This window comes from Leptonychotes weddellii, chromosome 6 (genome assembly GCF_054177405.1).
Source record: "Leptonychotes weddellii isolate Sample4059 chromosome 6, ASM5417740v2, whole genome shotgun sequence".
Taxonomy (NCBI): domain Eukaryota; kingdom Metazoa; phylum Chordata; class Mammalia; order Carnivora; family Phocidae; genus Leptonychotes; species Leptonychotes weddellii.
In genome coordinates, this window is record NC_138374.1 from 13848243 (window position 1) to 13871722 (window position 23480).

Here is a 23480-nt window from a genome sequence, read left to right on the forward strand (position 1 = left end):
AGAACCCCATTGACTGAACAGGTGGCTGGATCCACAGAAGAAAGGACATCTTGAAACATCTTGAAAAGTATGTAAAATGATCTTTAAGGGGACCTTTGTATGATCCCTGTCCATATTTGTGTATATTTGGGGCTATATATATATATACACACACACACACACACAGGCATATACATGGTTATATATACAGTACAAGAGGAATAAGTAGATATTTCAATTAATATTAGACACTGGATGAGAGATGATACAGATACTCAAGGACTAAAATGTCATAATGGCCCCTTGTTAGATTTGGGGTGTCTTCAGGAGTCATGTAACAAATTTTTGCTAAATTCTGGCTCACTGTGGACCAACTGTGTCTATAGATCCAAGCAGTGATAATTTCCCCAGTTCTTAAGTATATAATTAGAATTTATGTACAAGTGGTTAGAGTAACCTCTACATTGTATCCCTGGCCTGTGGGGTAAGATTTTTCACAGTGGGAAAGACCAAGTGACAACCTCTAAAACTACCCTCCATCGGGTTAAGATGGTAAATTAAAAGCACTGTCATCCCAGTGGGATAGTGAAAATACATACCACCATTAAAATTCTATAAGGTGCAAGGACAGTGGTCCCTACTGTATCTCCATTTAATTTACCAGGCTTAACTTTTCAGATTCACACAGACTTACTTTTCCACTTTACATACCAGACAAAAACATTTATTTTTAAAATAATTCCCTTCCAATTTTCTAATCATTTACTATGTTATACTACAGACTCTCACAACAACAAAATCCTTTAATTCTATAAATGAAAGGACTGAGATTTTCACCTACTAACTATGAGCTACTTATGATATATAGAAAGCTAAGATCAGAGCCAGGCTATGCCTATAAGTGATCTTCCTTATACTTGCCCAATCATGTTTACCCCAGAACTATGCCCAATATAGAGGTAAAAACTTCCAGAGTTTGTGAATCAGCCTCCATGGAATCATGGCTAAACTGAAAAGCTGACACATTCACCTCTGCTACATCAGTGTCTCAGTTAGAAACAGCAATAGCAGTAATAGGGGCTTGATTGAAGGATGTCCATAAATGCTGACCTGTCTAAAACTCTCTTTGAAAATTTAGCAGTGGCTTTATTAAAAAAAAAAAAAAAAACTTTTAAAATATTCTAACCATGTTTTTTCTAACAATGAGATAATTTTTAAACTAATTTACATTTCACTACTGAAAGAAATTTAAATGACAAAAAAACACATCAAATACATTTTATCTCACACAACAGGTAGAATATTTTATTTCACTTTGTCCATGATGACAACATAATAAATAGGATCATCTCTAAGACATGGGACACATTAACACTAGCTTTCTTTTACTTAATAAAAAAAGCTACTGAACTTTAATATGCATACAAATTCAAAAGCTTAAAATAAAACCCTAAACATTTAATAATTTACATATATATTCAACTTTGTGAATTTTTATGCAGAGTTGAACTTTTCAGTATATTTCCATCCACACCTTCTGCATCAAGAAAAACAGTTTTATTTTGATGCTTTAATAATTCTTGTTAGATTGTAACTTCTAATACGTTCCAAAAACATACTGGAACCTAATATGTAGCCCTAAAATCTCTTTATACTCAGAAATACAAAGTCATAAAACATTAAATATATTTAAGATGTTTCCTCATTTCATTTTTAAGGAACAAATTTAAAGTATGCACACATGTTAGTGATAAATTGTTTGTAGCATTAAATTCTGGAAATCACAACTTTTAAAGGGACATAGACAAACATGACTGTTTTCAGAGCAAAGTGACCAACATGACAAAGGTTTCAACAACAGAAGAGGATAAAGAGACAGGGAATATGTAAATTGGAAAAAAGAATTTAGAAAACTGAAGGGCTACAAATAGAGATGAGAGATGAGACTTGCTCTGGGTTGGACCATATGGATGAATGAGAAGTGGTGTTATGGGGAGACAGATTTCATCTCAATTACAAAGAACAATTAGTTATCTGAAGATAGAAAATGCTATCTCAGAAGATGGCACGATTTCGTCATTAAAGGCATTCGGGCATAAGCTAGATGAGGGGTTGGGCAAATTATGTCCACAGGCAGGACTCAGCCCACCAGCTGTTTTTGTAATAAAGGTTTATTGGAACAGAGCCACACCCATATGTTTCCTTATTGGCTCTTTCTGCTCCACCGTTATGGCAGCTGGTTTGTGTCCATGCAACAGAGATGGTATAGCCCACAAATCCTGAAATATTTCCTATATGGCCCTTTACAGAAAATGTGTGCTGACCCCTGTGGGGAAGGTAATAGGAATTCAAGTATTGTATGGGTGTCTGGACAAGATAACATTTAAGAAAGTGCTTGGCATATCATCTATGTCAAGGATTGGGCTGTACAGATTTCTTCACTTAGTATAAAGTAACCCAGCCAACTTGGTGAGTGGAGGTCAAAATTCATACTGTAAAGCTGTGTGCCATGATATAGGGCTATATCTGCCAAAAGGAGGATACACATTTGTCTAATTTGCATGAAGGCACCCAGTGGACCAGGACAACCTGTACATACAATAATCATATTAACAAAAGTAACATCCCTTCCTACCCAGATGATCTAAGACGCCATAACACAGATATCCTATCACTGACTCACTTCTCCCAATCTGGTGTTTCTTTATTTACAACCCATGGAAATAATAATAGATGTTCCCTGAAAAGAGTTTTCATGTTTTGAGAAATGTTACAAACTCTACCCTCTCTTTTAGAAAGATTCATCACAAATTAGCACATTAAAACTCTAAGGGGGAAAAAAAACCTTCCTGTAACATCAGTAGTAGAAGTAATATCAGTTATAAGCAAACTAAAAGATCCCTATTTTCCTAACTTGTTTAATTATGGAAACTTTTTTATTAACTTACTGTTAATACCTCAGATAACTAATGTTCTAGGGAATGATGTTCTATTCAAAGTCATATTTAGTATTTCCAGATTAGAAGCTCCCTGAGGACAATAAATACATTCCCTACAGATTTCTAGTACATTGTGCTAAATGTGATAATTTCCTAAAAAATAACTGAACTGATTTAACTCTAGAAGATATACCTAATCCATATAGTGAATATACTGCTAATTTCATTAACTAAAGCAGGCCTTAATTACTCATGTAACAGGAACACAAAGTTATCATCTTCTTTCCACTGACTCCATTAGCAATTAAATAGTACAATACCAAAATAATCTTGACAAGTACATTTCAAGTATGTTTCCTCTGCTCTGTGGTATATATTTAAGCATATAAAACAATTCAAGACACATCATTGATATTTTAAGTTTAGAGATCTGATAAATTACCTAACAGGTTGATAGAACAGTATCAGAATATAGGTTTAATAAATTCAAAGTCAGTAAAAGCAAATTACCTGAAGAAGGTGACAAAAAACTGCACAAGATCCATGATTGTATTGTGTTGTGAGAATGCAATCTGAAAAATAAAAATAAAGGAAAGTTTGAAACTTAATATAAATATATGTTCTTTTCCAATATTTGTGGTGATGTTTCATGGCATTTGTAAATACAATATTTTTATATCATCAAAAGATTTGGATCACTATATTATAAATAATATGTGCTGAAATCAAAACATCCTCTAGAACACCCAATAAAGTCAACAACCAACAATGATGACTTTTATATAGGCTATTACATTAAATGGTTTTAAAAGACTATTACAAAATTACTTCAAGAATGTATGTGAAGTTTCATGTACAATCCTATGACATTAAATGTGCCTAACTAAAACATGTAAATGAGTTTCTTCATTTAATAATGATCACATTTTCTATTAATACAACTAATAATTGCTTGTTAGCCAAAAAAAAAATTCTACTCTATTAAACAGAGGATTTGTTTTTTCCCACATATCTTTGTCTAAAGAAGCTGCATGCATGCATACAATTTCTTTTGTTATACTCTACTCAAAAAATAAGTCATCTCATTTTACAATTTCATGTTAATAAGAAATGAATTTTGAGAGATGAAACTAGCCAATAAGCTAAAGTTGTTCTACATTTCTGCTAACAGAGAGATTATACTGTAACACAGTTCTTCAGGAAGTGCTATGTAGTAAATTAGTCAATAATGTAGTATCTGAACAGAGAATTTCTGATTTTGAAATCACCTTTTCATTTAAGAGGTGTAAATATTTTGGAAAACTATTTAACTTATCTGTGTCTCAGTTGTCCCGTATGTGAAAAGTAATAATAAAAGTACCTACACTTCATAATGCTAGAGGAAAGATCAACTGAATTAATAAAAATTTCTGCCATAATACCTGGTATATAATAAGTATAATATAATGAATATTATTATACTTTTACATCATGTATAGAGGAGATGGTCAACATAAGTGAATTTTCCCAGACAGCTGAAGTTAAACCATTAAGGTATTGAAATCTCTTTTTCCTTTAATAATCTTTTATAAAAATGATCCAAAAACATGGAATTGAATTTCCAATTCCAGTACAAGTAGACTAACAGGGATGAGAGATATCCCCTCTCTTAAACAGCTAGAAAACTATACAAAGTATATGACAAAAAAAATTTTAGACACTGGACAAAATGTAAAGGAAGATAAAATCCATGAGTAAAGGAAAACAAAAGAGATGAGCCTTACAATAATCCAGCTTTCAGTGCAAAGAAATAACACTAAGGAATTTAAATGACATTCTAGATAAGAAATATCAGTATTTTTTACATAAAATAAAGAATTATAGTCAGGTAAGAAGATGGTTAAATTTTTGGCATATACATGATAGCTTAAATATAGTGACATTAATTTCCAAAAAGCTTCTAACCATTTGAAGAATTACAAAGCACTTATACAGAGACTGAGGAAAGATAATTGCTGTAGGAGATTGGTTTAGGTGAAAATGTCTTAAAAGATTTAAGGAAAAATATCTTTTTAAATGGAAAAAACACAAATGAATTTTCTCCCCAAGTGACTATCCATGAGAGTATGTTAGAAACAGATCTTGCCCTTTCTGGGTCCATATAACTAAGTACCTTGGAACAAAAATCATGTTTTGAGACAAGTAAGCAAACATTGACACATGAAAATATCTACAATTTTCTACTTTTTCCCAAAGGATATCTGAATAAATAAAGTGGTAGTTAAAAGAAAGGTCTGCAAGTTATAACCATGAACGAAAGCATTAAAACATTTTAAAACTTCAAGAATATTATCTAACTATACCTATTACTATAAAAGAAAAAAAAAGTTTTCATTAGAGATATGAATGATATTTTGACTGTAGATTGTATGTAGAGGATAGTCTAGGAGGCCACCACCACGGGGTGATGAGACACCTAGACTTTCTAAATTAACACATTTTCTAATTTGTCACACTGATAGCTGCAGTTCTTCACAAATTAAGTTGCAATGTGATGCTTGAACATGAAGTACTGTTTGCAGACCTTGACCAAATTTTGTTACAGAGAATACTATCTTTCACAATGAGGAGCATAACAATGGGATAAAAATTGATGGGGGAGGTCTGTCAGAAACTATATCTGAAATACAAACTGCCTTAAAAATAGAAGTAACGCCCTAAAGTAACTATCCATTAGTATAAATGTGCTCAAGATTAAATGCAGACTTGGCATAAGCAATCTCCATACTCAGCATATCATCTGGATGCTTGAGCCTCAAGTTGAAAAGCATTCCATTTTGTTTGTTCAAAAGGAAAGTCAGCACTACAAAGTGTTGTGAAAATCTTTCAAAATGTTTATCCATCTGAGTGGATAGTCATCTGGAAGAAGTCCACAGGAGACAGCCCTGGAAAACGCCAGACAGTTCATTCTCAGCCACAGGCTTAATAATCAGATTGGACTGATTCTAGAAATGGAAGGCAGATCCAAGGATGATTCGGTATCATTGGTGAACAAGGCCCAGGAGACACTAATTCAAGCAAATTCCCTTATATGAAGTGCCGACTTATTCATCCATCAAATATTTCACTTCATATCTACTACATTTTGAATACCGTATCAAGTTCTTAGGTGTATTAGGGAAAAGTAACATCAAAATTCCTAATGGTGGTGGTGATGGCAGACAAAAAGTCATAATAATAAATTATACAGTGTGTTAGAACTTGGTAATTGCTAATGGGGGAAAAACCATTATCCTATTTTTTGGTAACATTGTGTGTCAACTATAATTTTAAAAAGTATTATATTTTCGGGGCGCCTGGGTGGCTCAGTTGGTTAAGCGACTGCCTTCGGCTCAGGTCGTGATCCTGGAGTCCTGGGATCGAGTCCCGCATCGGGCTCCCTGCTTGGCAGGGAGTCTGCTTCTCCCTCTGACCCTCCCCCCTCTCATGCTCTATCTCATTCTCTCTCTCAAATAAATAAATAAAATCTTAAAAAAAAAGTATTATATTTTCTATATTAACATATGTAAGACAAGAAATCACTCCTTGGTGTCTAAAAGTGCAGAAGTGCTGAGAAGAGACAGGAGGAAAGGTAGGGGTAGCAGAAAAATATGAAACATAGCATTAGGGTTAAGGTACCTGGCTGTCCTCACTTTTTCTCTATTTAGAATAGAATCCAGCAGCTCCAGGCCCTTACCAATGAAACTGGAAAGCCCACAGGGAAAGGAATAAGAATACACAGAGGGAGAACCATTTTCAGTGACGCTGAGCATTGGTCTTCACATGGCTGGCTGACTCCTTGTTATCCAGATCTCACCTTCAATTACACACTTTTCTAAAACACTCTCTAAAGTAAGGTGCTATCTCCCTTATTCTATACTCTTATGTGATATTTTTTTTATACTTCAATCTGAAACTACCTTATTTTATTGGTTGATCATTAGTTAAAATGTCTTTGTCCACTAAAATGTAAGCTTCATGAGAACAGTAGCCTTGTTCAAATTGTTCAGAGCACTGTTCCAATACCTAGAACAGCATTTGGTACATAGTAAGCATTTAATAAAAGTTTGTTGAATAAATGAATATAGTGAATAGTAACATTTAGCATGAGAGTATTCTTAGGACTTTATATATCCTTAAGAGCCATGAGAGGAAGTAGGTATAGATGTTATTCTGAAAAACATTTTCAAATTTTTTATTTATTTGAATTTCTTTCATAAATCAGTAATCATATAGACCATAATTATCTGCTAATTACAGATCATAATATATTATTTTTCCTTATAAAATTTATATTTATTATGGAGTTCAGAAGTTATAGAAAGTGTGTTCCTTGTATAAAAAATGTTTTTGTTTATTTTTAGTCAAAGAAAAATTTTATAAGATCTACATTTACAATTTTAGCTATAATATTTTGAAGTCAGGATATCAGAAATGATTTCTTAATATGTATTTTTACCTCAGCTTCTTAATTTCAACAATGAACCTTTTTAACCTTATTGGCTTCTAGAAATTTCTTTCAGTAGGTGAATTGCATCGGCTGCAATCTTCTCTTCTAAAATAGGTGGCATTACCTGAAATATTATTTTCTAAGCCACTGAAAAAAAAACAAATGAGACTGCTTTAAAAAAAATGATCATTTAGCCAATTTTATGTAGAAAACAGTGAGTCAAATCAATAACAACACCATAACTTTGTAGTGTCCCTGAGAGTATATCTCCTGAGGATATAGAACATTTCTAACCCTAAAATCCATAATGGTCTAATTGGAAAGATTTCTATTGGCTGATGTCATTGCTAGAACATGGCCCTTTACAGATAATCAATATATTCCATTTTAGTTCTGTGGTCTTTCCCATGAAAAATATGAGAAGTTTACTCAAGGTGCATTTAAAGTTAGTTTTTAATTTTAGCCAGCATAAACGCACCACTAAAATTCCCTTTTCTATAATGACATTATTCAAGTTATCCAGTAATTATTCAAAGAAAATTAATCAAAATCAAGAGGCCAATTATGGTAAAATGGTAAAATTTCATAATATCCTAATTTCCTGCATGTTTTTAAAAATCCAAACAATTAAGTGACATGCTAAAAGATTAAGTTAACTGAAACCATGGCAACAGTGATAATATATTTTGACCATTTGATCTTACATGCAAATTCATATTGAAAACGTATCTAAAATCTAAAACCTGAATTTAAGATCTATATTTTTTGTTAATTAATAATAATTAATAATCCAATGATCAACATTTTGAGTTTATGATTTGATGAAGAAAGCTGCAGTAAATGCCTTTGGATAGGGAAGTAGATTAATAGCTTGCTATTTACCACAAAATGTCAGAATTTGTAAGAGAGAAAAAAATGTTAATTTGAAGGACAAATTGGTGTGTTTGTGCAAAATGTCAGCCTGCCATAAATAAACTCTGATATAATATGAGATAAACAAAATGAAAATATAAAGGGATGTGCTGAAATTATCAAGTTCATCTAACAAACTGAAAGTAAAGGAGAAGTTCTTCAAACCACTGTTTAGATCATAGTCTTTCAAAATGATGACATAAAAGCATACTTACATAATGGACATTAGTCAGTTATTGATATGTCAGAGACAATAAATGTTTCAGGCAAGCAATTCAAGATCTTGGGGATTTATTTATCCAATTTTTTAAATAAATAAAAGCAAACTGAGGCTTAAGTTAGTTATGACTGGATAAAATCAACCATGATAATCTATTCCAGATAAGCATAAACTTCCTATAGATAATTAACATGATGCTTAATAATGTAGTAACATGTATCATTCCTGATAAATAAATATTTTAAAATATAGAGCTAAATGGAAAATGAATGATTTTTAAAAGAATAAAACCTATTTCTGGGTAAAAAACATGTGGAATGAATATACCAGCCAATTCTGCATAAATATTTCACAAATTTCTGATTATAAATTCTTGAATATTGTTTAAAAAATTTAATGGGTTAATTCTTTTTAGAGCAAATAATTGCTTAACTTTCCTCATAACTTTCCTCCGGGTTTACTGCAAAAACTTAACTGGTTTTCCTGTCTTCATCTCAGAACCCTCTGGTCATTGCTCACCTAGGTGACAAAATGTTCTTTTTTTTTTTTCTTAAGATTTTTTTTATTTATTTGTCAGAGAGAGAGCGAGAGAGAACAAGCATAAGCAGGGGGAGTGGCAGGCAGAGGGAGAAGCAGGCTCCCTGCTGAGCAAGGAGCCGATGCGGGACTCAATCCCAGGACACTGGGATCATGACTTAAGCTGAAGGCAGACGCTTAACTGACTGAGCCACCCAGGGGTCCCCAAAATGTTCTTTTTAAAACTGAAAACGTTTCTGTAATTCCCCTTTTCACAATTCTACACTCTCCTGACCAATACAGATACATCATGATTAACCAAAGTTCATAATGTATTCAGATGTCCTTTCTGTATTCCAGGATTCCATCCAGGATACCAAATAACATTTAGCCATTATGTCTCTGTAGGTCCTCTTGGCTATGACAATTTCTCAAACTTTCTTTGTTTTATATTATTTTCACAGTTTTGAGGAGTAATAGTAAGGTATTTGGTAAAATGCACATCAAGCAGCATTTGTAAAGTGTTTTTCTTATGATTAGGCTGAAGTTATGGGGTTTTGAAAGGAAGACCACAGAGATTAAGTGCAATTTTTATCACTTCATACCAAAGGTATAGATTATCAATGTGACTTATTTCTGTTGATGTTAACCTTGTTGACCTGGCTGAAACAGTGTTTGTCAAGGTTTTGGTTTCTCTCTGTAAAATTACTCTTTTTACTACTTTCCCATATTGTATTCTTCGGAAGCTCTTCTCATACAAATTTAAGAGGTGGGAAATTATAGGCTATCTTCTTTGGCACATGTTATCTACATAAACTACTTGGAAACATGAAATTTGCCCATTTATTTATTTAATTATTTATTTATATCAGTACAGTATCATGTATACCTATTTTATACTTTGCAGAATGATCCAATATTACCTTACTTTGTTGCTGAAACTGTTCCAGGTGTAGCCATTGGGAGTTCCTTCATTTGGTTCTTGTGTCCTTTTGAAATATTCCCATAATTGTGTTTTGATTTTTGTTTTAACACTTCCTTACTTTCTGGCACTATAAAATACTCTAGGATCAGTTTGGGAATTTGCTACCCTAGTCCTTGAATCAACCATTTCCTCCAAGTAGTTTCTTTACTGGAGAATGGTATTAGAAACCAAACCCTAGGCAGTGGGTTTGCTTGTTCATACTATGTTGGCATTGTTTCTAGGCCTTCTGGGCTTACAGAACAAGGAAATATATGTATGTTTACTAATCTGTGCATATACACATATCTATAAATATTTCTATGCATATAATCATTTGTATCTATATTAAGCTAACCATGAGTTCATATTGATATTTGTACATGTTTTTAAGATGGCTTTCATCAGATAGAGGACTATTATATATTATATATGAAAAAATATATATTTATATATCTAGAAATATACATTTCTAGAAGCTGATTCTTTTAAAAGATCAACGAAGTTAGTAAGTCTCTAGTCAGATCAAGTAAAAAAGAGAGAAGTCACAAATAGCCAATATCAGGAATGAAAGAGGGGACATTACTATAGACCTACAGAAATGAAAAGGATAATAAGATAATTTTTCAAATAAACTAATGCCCACAAATTCAACATCCTTGATTAAAGGGAAAACTTCACTGCAATACACAACATAATATAGCTCTCTTAAGAAAAAATAGGTAACCTAAATAACTATCAAGCACATTAGATTTCTCATTTAAAACCTTGAAACAACACAACCAAAACAACAAAATAATCAACTCTAGGCATATGACTTCATTGGAGAATTCTAAATATTTAAGTAAAAGTAGTATCACATCTACACATCCTCTTTTAGAACACAGAAAAGGAAATAACACCTTTATTAACACTTATTTTGTGAGATCAGCACTAGCCTGATAAGAAAACCAGACAAAGGCATTATAAGAAAAAAATATCTAGGCACACATATCTTTCGTTAATATAAAAGCAGAATAAAATCTCGATAAATATTAGCAAATTGAACCCAGCAATATATAAAAGGGATAATAAATCAATACTAAATGTGTTTTATCCCAGAAATGCAAAACTGGTTCAACATTCAAAATTAATCAATGTAATTTACCAAACCTAAAGACTAAAAGTGAAATTACCAGAAAATCATCCTACAGATGCAGAAAAAGTATCTGAAAGAATTCAACATCAATTATTGATTAAAAAAAAACTATCTGTAAAATAATATACAAGAAAACTTCTCTAAAGAACTTCTTGAAAAACCTTTAGCTAACATAATAATTAATGGTGGAGAATGGAATGCTTTCCCTTTAAGACTGGCAACAAGGCAAGAATGTCTGCTTTCAAAACTTCTCAATACCACACTGAAGCTCTTACACCAGTGCAATAAAACAAGAAAAAAATTTAGAAAGAATTGGAAAGGAAGAAATAAAACTGTATTTTCAGACAGCATGATTTTTAATCCCCAAATCTAATATAAATAATAAATGAATTTAGTAACGTTGCAGAATACAAAGTTACAAAATTCGATTGTATTTCTATATACTAACAATAAATGACTGAAAATAGAAGTGAAAAAAATACAATTTATAATAGTATCAAAAAACTATGAAATTAATTATGTTTGATAAAATATGTGCAAAACACATGCTGAATACTACAAAATACTAACAACAGAAATCAAATTAGACCTAGATAAATAGATATACTGTAGTCATGAATTACAAGGCTTAATAGAATTATGATGACAATTTTCCACAGACTGACCTATAAATTCAATGTAATTGTAATCAAAATCCCAGAAGGATTTCTTGTAGAAATTAAAAAAGGAGATTCTAGTATTTATGTGGAAAGGCAAAGAAAACAGAAGAGCCAAACGATTTTTGAAAAGAGAACAAAACTGAGTCACACTATCTGATTCAAGACTTACAAAAAAGCTATTGTAACCAAGGCAATGTGAACTGATGAAAAGATAGACACATATCTGAATGGAGCATAACAGAGAGTCTAGAAACCAATGTAAACAAACAGAACCAACTGATTTTTGACAAAGGTTCGAAGTCAATTCAATGAAGAAAGGATGCTCTTGTTTAATAAATGGTGATGAAACTATTATACAACCAAATGCAAAGAGTAACTATCAGCTCATACATTGAAACACATAAAAAAATTCAAACTGATTTATAGGCCTTAATGTAAAACATAAAATTATTTTAAAAATTATAAAATCTCAGGAGAAAAAAATCTTTGTTACCTGGTTTAGGCCAGGATTTCTTAAATACAACATTAAAAACATGGTTCATTAAAAAAGAGAAGCTGATAAATTGACTTGATTAAAATTAAAAACATCTGTTCTTTGAAAGAGTGTTAACAGAACGAAAAAACAAGAAACAATCTGGGAGAAAATACTGCAACACACATCTTAAAAGGACTTGTATCCAGAATATATAAAGAACTCTCAAAACAATAAAATCCTGGGCAAAGATTAGAACAGACACTTCTCCAAAGAAAATATATGAATGCAAACTAAACACACGAAAAGATGGTTAACACCATTAGTCTTTAGGGAAAAAATCAAATTAAAAACAACAAATTACCATTCACATATCTTAGCCAAAATCAAAACAACAAAATTGACAATATCAAGTACCATTGAAGATGAGTGCAACTAGAATGCTAATACTTTACTAATGGAAATGCAAAATTGTATAATCATTTCAGTAAATAATGTGGCAGTTTCTTACAAAAGTAAACATCAATTACTATATGACCTAGTTGTCCTACACATAGATACCATGAGAACGTACACCCACAAAAAAACCTGTATGTGAACATTTAGAGTGGTTTAATTAAAAATTGCCCCAAACTAGACAGAGCCACATAATTCATCAACTAGTGAATGAATAAACAAATTATTATATATCCATTCCATGGAATATACTCAATAATAAAAAAGAATCAAATGTTTACAGAGACATCAACTTGAGTAATCTCAAATATATATTTTAAAGCAAATACATACTATATAATTCCATTATATAAAAATTACAGAAAGGCAAATCTATAATGATAGAAAGAAGATCAGTTTTCTACTAGGGCCTGGGGTCAGTGAGAGATGATTAATAGCAATGGTATGCAAAGAAACTTTTTGGTTGATGAAACTTTTAATCTTGATTGTAGTGGAGATTATGTGATTATGTATGACTGCCGGAATTCATAAAACTGTACACTTAAAATGAATAAATTTAATTGTGTGTAGGGGTGCCGGAGTGGTTCAGTCAGTTGAGTAGTTAACTCTTGATTTCAGTTCAGGTCACTATCTCAGGGTCGTAGAATTGAGCTCTGGTCAACTTAATATATCTTCCTTCTTTGAACTCTAGAACATCCATACCTACCACAACCAATCTTATTTTGCAGCTATCATAAATTTTTCCATTTGTCTCTATAAGAATGTTTCTTAAGTATGATTATATATATTCCTCACATTTATAATTTCTGATTAGAATAACTGATATATTAGTTAAGGAATGAATAAAATTAACAATTTCCGATATCACTTCTTGAACTTATGCCAACTTAGGTTTAATGACAAAAGAATTGAAGCTTTAAAAAAAGGAAAACAGGGGAGCCTGGGTGGCACAGTCGTTAAGCGTCTGCCTTTGGCTCAGGTCATGATCCCCGGGGTCCTGGGATCGAGCCCCACATCAGGCTCCCTGCTCTGTGGGAAGCCTGCTTCTCCCTCTCCCACTCCCCCTGCTTGTGTTCCCTCTCTCACTGTGTCTCTCTCTGTCAAAGAAATAAATAAAATCTTTTTAAAAAGGAAAACATAGGGCGCCTGGGTGGCTCAGTCGTTAAGCGTCTGCCTTCGGCTCAGGTCATGATCCCAGGGTCCTGGGATCGAGTCCCACATCAGGCTCCTTGCTCTGTGGGAAGCCTCCTTCTCCCTCTCCACTCCCCCTGCTTGTGTTCCTGCTCTCGCTATGTCTCTCTCTGTCAAATAAATAAATAAAATCTTTAAAAAAAAAATAAAAAAATAGAAAGGAAAACATATTTGAAAATATATATGATAAATTTCTCAAGCTTATAAAAATTTGGAAAACAGCAATAACAAAACAATAACAGAAAGAGGAGAAAAAAACCAATAAATCCTTTGGGATAATCTGAGAAAAAAATTACACAAGGGAATCTATATCAGCACATTTGTACGATAACACTTTTCAAACTACACACATAAGATAAAACTTCCTCTTTTACTTTAATATCTACATATCCAGTAGCTTTCCAACCTTATTTTGTGCTCAGATGACTCATCTTCTGTGTTCAAAACTGCTAATACACTTGTGATAAAAATTTACAGACATCAGCATTAGGATTCTGTTCTTTTCTGTTTTGTTCTGTGTAAGTTAACCATTATTAGTGAGGGGATGTACCTAGTCTACTATGGAAATTAGAATTGCAAATTGACGAATGATTCCTAGCATCATTCTCATAAAAAAAAATCAAATCTAAATTATGACATCAGTTTGCAGATTGACTTAATAGTAAATTACCAAATCCCATTTACTAGAAACAGGTAATTTAGATTCAATTTAATTTAATTTAATTTAAGTGGTGATGTATTATTGTAGGAGAATACAAAGTACTTAAGCTCAATGCACCCTTTTTGTTTTTCAAGTTATTAGCGTTGCAGTTATAGTAGTAATTTTTTCCCTTTTTTTATTATCAAGATTCAATTGCATGGCATTAAAAGTCATAAAGAATAAGTGTTACCAAAATAAAATCTCACTTTAGGAACTAATGCAAATCAACTCAGTAGCATGATTACTAGCATTCCAAAAAAAAAAAAATTTTCATATTTAATTAATAGATTATTGACGTATTTATCATATAACACTGCTGCCATATATATCAAAGTTACAGAATTTTTAAGGATATTTGAATGTCAAAGTGGTTGGTGATGTATAAAATTTTGAAGACAATGAAAAAAAATTTAACACTAGAATGATTTACATTAAATTGAAACAGCCTTCTTAAATATATAAATTGATCAAATAATATATTAAAAAGGCAAAGGCTCTCAATGGCCAAATTAAAGTCTGAATAATTGTATATAAGCAGTCACCTACTCAAAATTTCCTACTCTGGTAAATGATCTGAAGGAGAAATATTCATTTTCTTGATTTCTAGAATTCCACTAGTAAGTATAAGATTTATGATGCTGAAAGAATTAAACTTTTACAATACATATAACTCAGAAACAGGAAGTAAAAGAAAAAAATTGTACAATACTTACAAAAAAGTAAAATAAAAATACTAAACAAAGATGTTTCATTCCTCAAACACTTTCATAAACATTAAAAAAAAGTCACCGAGCCAGTGGATTTTGGTGGTAACGATGCTTTCAAAATGAGAAGTCATAATTTGCCCTTTAACTTAGCAATTATCACAATCTTTACCCACATGCCGTCTTCACACCACAAGGACTGCTTGTTTGTCATATAATTCATCTAAAATATTTTATAGAATAAAATAATTTTTAAAAGTTTTTGAAATTTAATGGGATTATTGAGGAAAAAGACAGGAGATAGGTAAAAAACAAAAACATTTGATACAACTTGAAATAAAATACACATTATTATTGAAGGTATACCACATTTTCTTCATCCATTAATCTGTTGATGGACACTAGGTTGTTTCCATGTTTTGGCTACTGTAAATGATGCTGCAGTGAACATGACGATGCAGCTCTCTCTTCAGATATACATTCAGAAAAGAAACTGCTGAGTCATATGGTAGTTTTATTTTAAATTTCTGAGGAAATTCCATACTATTGTACACGATAGCTTTATTATTTTTTTTTTAAAGATTTTATTTATTTATTTGAGACAGAATGAGAGAGAGAGAGAGAGAGCACATGAGAGGGGGGAGGGGCAGAGGGAGAAGCAGGCTCCTCGCCGAGCAGGGAGCCCGATGCGGGACTCGATCCCGGGACTCCAGGATCATGACCTGAGCCGAAGGCAGTCGCTTAACCAACTGAGCCACCCAGGCGCCCACGATAGCTTTATTAATTTACATTCCCACCAACAATACATCCTTGCCAGCATTTGTTGTCTCTTATCTTTTTGATAATAGCTATTCTAACAGGTGTGAGTTGACATCTCATTATGGTTTTGATTTGCATTTCCCTAATGATGAGCGGCATTGAGTACCTTTCATATACCTGTTAGCTATTTGTTAGTCTTCTTTGGAAAATTATCTATTCAGTTCCTCTGAACTAGTGGTTTGGAGTTATGTTTTTTTGTTTTTTACTACTGAGTTGTATGAGTTCTTGATATATTTTGGCTATTAACTCCTTATCAGATAAATGATTTGCAAATATGTTCTCCCAATATGTAGGTTCCCTCTTTATCTTGTTGATGGTTTCTTTTGCAGTATAGAAGCTTTTTCTTTGATTTGCAGGAGCCCTGGCTGTCAGCTAAGGCATTCAGTTTTGAACAAATGTTTCAGATGTAAAAGTTGCTATGAGAGTAGTTAATATTCTCACTTAACAACAACAATAAAATGGTTAATTATCTGAGGTAAAGAATGTGTTAACTAACCTTATTTTGGTAAACATTTTTCAATACATACATGTATCAAAACATTATATAGTACACCTTAAATTTACACAGTTATATGTCAATTATATCTCAATAATGTTGAGGAGAAAGCTGAAAAAACAAAACAAAACAATCCAATTCTCTTTTTGTTTGCAAACAAGGTACTGCTACCTCCAGAATAACGTCCGTCGTTCTGTCCACCATTGTTCCTAAAGTACTAATGGAATGAAATGACAGCCAGAAAAGAGGACATAAAATGGTTTGGTCAGAAAAGAATGCCCTGTGTGACAAGCTGAAATGTAAGTCTAACTTATCTCATTTTCTAATCATACGAGAACATTTTAAAATTAAATAATTTTCACTGTTTTTATCATTTAAGTTTAATCCCCCAAAAAGAAACTTTTCATAAATCAAACATATATCAATTACTACAAACATTCTAATAATTAAGTAGTATAAAAATTTCCTCATCTATTTAAAATTTTAAAAGTAAAATCTTGGGGCACCTGGCTGGCTCAGATGGTTAAGCGTCTGCCTTCAGCTCAGGTCATGATCCCAGGGTCCTGGGATCGAGCCCCATGTCAGGCTCCCAGCTCAACGGGGAGTCTGCTTCTCCCTCTCCCCCTGCTTGTGCTCTCTCTGTCTCTCTCTCTCAAATAAATAAATAAATCTTTAAAAAAAAAAAGTAAAATCTTATAGTGTAATTATAAGATTATTGAATCTTACAGTATTAGAGATAGTCAGAAAGCCACATATATCTTCTCTACAATATTATGACTATAATAAAGCCTTTACTCAGTTTTGGAAGTGGAATGCTTACTATTAATCCTGGCAAGCCATTCTTTTGGACAACTCTATTCATTAGAAATTTTGCCTTAAATTGCTTTACAGTTCTCTATAACATCTAACTGACTGATTTTAGTTCTACTCTCTAGGGTTCCATGGAAATTCTATTCCATGTAAAAGTTACAATTTATTAAATCTTCTTCATATGATATAATTTCCATCTATAGTTTACCTTTTCTGGATGTATCCCAGTTTGTTAATGTTCCTATTACTATGAGGCAACCAAAACTGATGTCTTCTATATGCTTATAGTACAATAATATCAAGCAGGTTTTTGTGAATAGATCATAGACTATATATATATATATTTAGAAATATATATATTTCTAAAAAAGGCCTGGGTTTAGGTATAAATTTAGAAATAAGTTTTCTAGTGACCTGAAGATTTCCATCTTAGATATTTTCCAACATCCCTTCCACTGGAGTCATTTGGCCCTGGCCATCCTCCATATGCAGTACTTTTCAGAACAGCCAATAGTCCTAGGCCCAAAAATTAGCCCAAGAATTTCAAAATATCTTCAAGAGTATATTTTAAACATATAAGAGAAATTATCAGCAATGTGAAAAGAGAATGAGAAAACTCCACTTAGGCTGAGCATTTCACAATGTATATAAATGTCAAATCACTATGTTGTACACCTAAAACTAATATGATACTGAATGTCAACTATACTTCATTTATAAATGAATGAGTAAATAAATAACATTTAGAAATAAAATAGATGAAATAAAATGTAGAATAGATGGATATATGAGTAGAACAAATTAGCATACTGGAAGACCAGATAGAGGAGGCAGAGAGAGAAAAAATAGAAAATTTAAAAGAAAAGCTAAGAAATGTGGGAGAGAGAAATAGAAATGTGATCTGATATTAATATTAACATTATTAACATTATTATCAAGAATCTCATAATGGCAAAGGAAAATGGACTGGAAGAAGTATTTGAAACACAATGGAGATACATTTCCTTGAATTAAAGAAAAAAAAAATGAATGACTAAAAATCTCACAACTAGACACATTAGAGTAAAATGAAAGAATATCAAATATAAAACAAAAAATTTGGGGGCACCTGGGTGGCTCAGTCAGTTGGGCATCTGACTCTTGATTTCCATTCAGGTCATGAGATCAGGGTTGTGGGATGGAGCCCGGCGTTGGGCTCCACACTCAGCACGGAGTCTGCCTGTCCCTCTCCCTCCTTTTCTCCCCCCACTCATGCTCTCTCTCTCTCTCAACTAAATAAATGAAATCTTTAAAAAATTCTTAAGGGAGAGAAGAGAGGAAGTTTCAGAAAGAATCAGTAATAAGAATCAGAATGATGTGGCATTAATTTCAATATTTAAATCTGAGTAGACATCTTATTAATAAAATATATAGTCTATAATCTAGCAAGAAATTACAACTTCTTCATATTTGAAGGCCTTTTCAGTTTCAGATGATTGCTTTTAATGACAATCAAGAGCTTTTCAGTTAAATAATATTAATTATAGCTAACACTAAGCACTTATTATACATTTTGTATGACATGTATTATCTTTTTAATTTGTGAAACTACCCAAAGATAGTGTATTAGGCAGAACTGTAAGATGGCCCACAAGATTCCCAGTCCCTAATGTACACACCCTGTATATCCCTTCCTTTAAATCTGAAAATGATTGAAAAGGTCAGTCCCTTGACGGGCGCCTGGGTGGCTCAGTTGATTAAGCGACTGCCTTCGGCTCAGGTCATGATCCTGGAGTCCCGGGATCGAGTCCCGCATCGGGCTCCCTGCTCGGCAGGGAGTCTGCTTCTCCCTCTGACCCTCCTCCCTCTCATGCTCTCTGTCTCTCATTCTCTCTGTCTCAAATAAATAAATAAAATCTTTAAAAAAAAAAAAGAAAAGGTCAGTCCCTTGATTAGGAAAAAAATGGTGGCTTTTCCCTACTGTTCCTGACCTTTAGAAGTTCCCTTTTTTGCATTTTAGGCCAAAAGTAGAGGGTTCTTCTGCAACTCATTTTCTCTGCACCACAGTGCTCACTTTCGGGGTTGGGGCTGTCTTGAGTTCAGGTCAGTGAATTCCGGGGTGAGGGGAGGGAGGGGCAGGAAATGGTAATCTCACCAGTTCAGTGGTCTTTAAATTCTAACATTCTTCTTTACTCTACCTATTGATAATTACTTTTCAGAGACTCCAAATGGCTAACTCACACATTCGGCCCAGATATTTTTGGTTGTGTTCAGTGGGAGAAAAAGGTTGCTATGTATTTACCCAAACTTACATCTTACTTGAAATAGGAATCCTTCCAAGGACTGGTCCAGTAAATTGCCTTTTATTAGTTTGTATTAAACGTTCCATATGTACTTCAGAAGTATGTCAATTCTGTCATTATATGCTGTGTTCTCTCTCTCACATGTATATATACACACAGACATACACACACAATTATGTTATTGTGCTGTGTAGATCTTCTTTTATCTTAGGGTTATAATACTAAGATACTTTATTTCTTTTATTCTATTAACTAATAATAGTTAAGAATGGGGTAAAATTTCTACAATGAATTTGTCTACACACACACACACACACACACACACACACACACAGGCAAATGCCATAGACTTCATAGACACCTTTAAGTCATTAAAGAGAGAAATAGCAAGGTATTAAGGATAGTCCAAACAATGCAGGAAGTGGAACTGCAGAAAGAGAAGTATTCATGTTAAGAGAAAATTAAATGGAAAGAAGCATTTATAGTGGCTAGAAGAACACCTGAATATAATACTAATTTAAATATGAAATTTGTGATACCCTTACATCAATAAAACTGTAGGGGCTATATTGTCTACTAGGATGAAATCATTTGTATTTCTATTGGAGTAAATTCATTCACACTACTGTTGGACAAGAAATCTTTTGCAGTGCTATTATAAGACAAAACTCATTTACATCTCTATTGGATCTTTTAGAGGTATAAATATCAATCATTTAAAAACTATACATTATTCCGAATAATAGCAAATCAATCAAAGTTATACACTCTAGAGAATCAGATAACCCCTTCGGGAATCCACTATACAACACCTAGCATAATACTGATAAGTTAGACAATAATCACTTTTGCCTATTTCCAAGTTTTGTACAATCTTCCCCAATCATCTCCTTTCAAATCATAAATAATCTCCAAAAAGTATTCTTGGTCCCCAAAGAGTTGATTTCATGGTGTTTTCACAGCAAGAACTGTTAATCAACATAAATACACTCTCCTTGTAGGCTCATCAGCAAATCTAAAGCCCATTGTTATTAAGCCACTACTAAGTCAAGAAAATTAATTTCTGTAGATCAAAAAACAAAAAGTCTTCATCATATATCTATTAGAAAACAGAATATTAAAAATAATACCACAGTATTCCCCTACAAATAACTCCATACTTTGAATTTTCTCATCAATTCATGGAGTCCTACGTAATTATTAGTCCATTGGATTGTGGATCAGTATTGTTTCCACAGTAATGTGAAGCTAAGCATTGGACACATACAGATTCAGGATCATGTCATCTTCAGATCTAGTGGATCTACTACCTCTTTAGCATTACAAAGCATCCCTCTTTAGCTCTAATAATGCATCTTGCTATAAATTTTAGCTTTCTTTTCATTAGGTTTATACAGAATATTTTTGGCATACTTTTACTTTCAACCATTTGAAACATTGTAGTTTTTTTAAAGATTTTATTTATTTGACAGAGAAAGAGAAAGAGAGCACAAGCAGGGGGGAGTGACAGAGGGAGAAGGAGAAGCAGGCTCTCTGATGAGCAGGGAGCCCGATGGGGGCTCGATCCCCGGACCCTGGGCTCATGACCCGAGCAGAAGGCAGACGTTTCACTGACTGAGCAACCCAGGCACCCCTGAATCATTATATTTAAAGTATGTCTCTTTTAAGCAGTTTTTTTTAATCCTATATGACAGTTTTAGGTGTTTACTTGGTGTACATTATCCATTGAAATTTAATGTGATTACTAATATAGTTGAGTTTAGACTTATGATCTTACTATTTACAATTATTTGAACCACCTCTGTTATGTACCTCTTTTTCTTTTTTATACTTTCTTGTGAGCTCATGAAATATTTTTATTAGTCAATTTACCTCCTTGATTAACTTGTTAGTTCATTCTATCCTTTACTCTTCTTTAGATTTACCTTAGAAATCATAAAAATTAAAGACTCTTAAGATTTGCTACCTTTTACAATTTCACTGATATTGGTACTAAGACTACATTAGCTCTATTTACTCCATTGCTCTTTGCATTATTGTTGTCATGTATTTTTTGTTCTACACATATTTTAAACTTCATGAGCTATTTTTTATTTATTTTTTTAAAGATTTATTTATTTGAAAGAGAGAGAGAGCAGGGGGAGGGGCAGAGAGAGAAAGGGAGAGAATCTTCAAGCAGACTCCCCACTGAGCATGGAGCCTGATGCAGAGCTCCATCCCAGGACCCTGAGATCATGACCTGAGCTGAAACCAAGAGTCGGCCGCTTAACTGACTGAGCCACCCAGGCGCCCTGAGCTATTTTTTATATTCAGTATTCATTTAAATTTGCCTATTCTGTTATTCTTCACTATCATTTTTATATGCTTATATCTGAGATCATTTTCCTTTGGCCTAAGGTCCTCCATGTGGTACTTCTTTTGGCACCAATCTACTGTGAGTAAAATCCTTCAGATTTTGACTGAAAATACCTTTTTTTGAGCTTGAATTGGAAAATATTTCTGTTGTTTATTGCTGGCAGATATTTGCCTTCAGTGCATTAAGATGTCATTCATTTTCTCCTAGCTAATGGTTTCTGTTGAGAAGTCACCTGTGAGCACTGGGACAATTAGGCTGGTCTGACCATGAACTTCTCACAGAGATGGGAGGAGAGCAAGTAGAAATGATGCAAGTCATCTTAAGTTCTAGGCTTAAAACTCATATACCCTACCTCAGCTTCGTTAATTAACAAAAGCAGGACAATTGTCTAAACCCAAAGCCAAGGATGAGAAAATACACTCTACAAATTTAATGCAAGAAACTGTAAAACCACACAAAATAAAAAAGGTGTGATTACCAGAAAAGGTGAAGAATCTTGGGCAATAACGCGAACTACCGCAACTACATTCTAATTTCTCTCTTCCTCTGGTCTAATTTGTAAAACCCATATATGGAGAAACTAATTCTGCTGATTTTATTTTTAATCCTTTTTTTCCATTTGATTCTTATTATAGATTATATTTCTTTAATGAAATTTTCATTTTAGTTAAACTTTTTCCTGAAGATATTAATCACAGATATTTTAAAACTGATAAAATCTTGTTTATTATTGGGATCTTTTTCTGTAGTCTTTTCTTTTTCCTCTTGGATTTGATCTTTATTCCCATTTCTCCTAATGACTGGGAATTTTTAATCCTTTACTTGACACCATGTATCAAAAATGGCAGATGCAGTGGATGTTAGTTTCTTCCAGAAAGGTTCTACTATTTTTCAGGAAAGTAAAGAAGGACTGATCACCTTGATCAAATCAGAGAATGAAGTAATTTGAGGCTATCTGCTGTGACCTTACTTATAGGACACAGCCCTTAAGGAGATACAATTGAAAGCTTAGAGCATCTGCCAGTGTCTCTTCTCGGAGGGAAGAAGAAGATTGGATTTGTGAACCAATTTTCATCTCCCTAGCACCATGAGTAGCAGCTGCTATTTGGATACTGTCCATATCCCTTCAGAATTCACATTCCAGTGTACGATAGGATCTTCATACCAGGTAAATGCATTTGTAACTGAGACCTTTCTCTGGCATGGAATTATGTTCAGCTCATACATACTCATGGCAAAAAAGTACAGCAAATTGTGGTATAAAATACCATTAACTCTTATTCATAGAAAAGTGGACCAAAATCCTAATAGATATTTACATTTGTTTCAGTTTTGCCCTTTTTGAAACATCAACTCCTTGACCATTTACAGATAATGGTTTTTACCACTTTATGCAGAAAAA

The 23480-nt window shown here is 32.9% G+C and overlaps 1 long non-coding RNA gene across 2 annotated transcripts in view; it reads right to left on the reverse strand.

Annotated features, from left to right (window-relative positions):
- The window catches only part of LOC145722134 (uncharacterized), a 64503-nt gene that overhangs the window by 20785 nt on the left and 20238 nt on the right, over window positions 1-23480 (reverse strand). For both annotated transcript variants that reach the window (XR_014146183.1, XR_014146182.1), the window contains exon 3: window positions 3429-3490. This is a non-coding gene — a long non-coding RNA (uncharacterized LOC145722134). The remainder of the gene's footprint in view (window positions 1-3428; window positions 3491-23480) is intronic.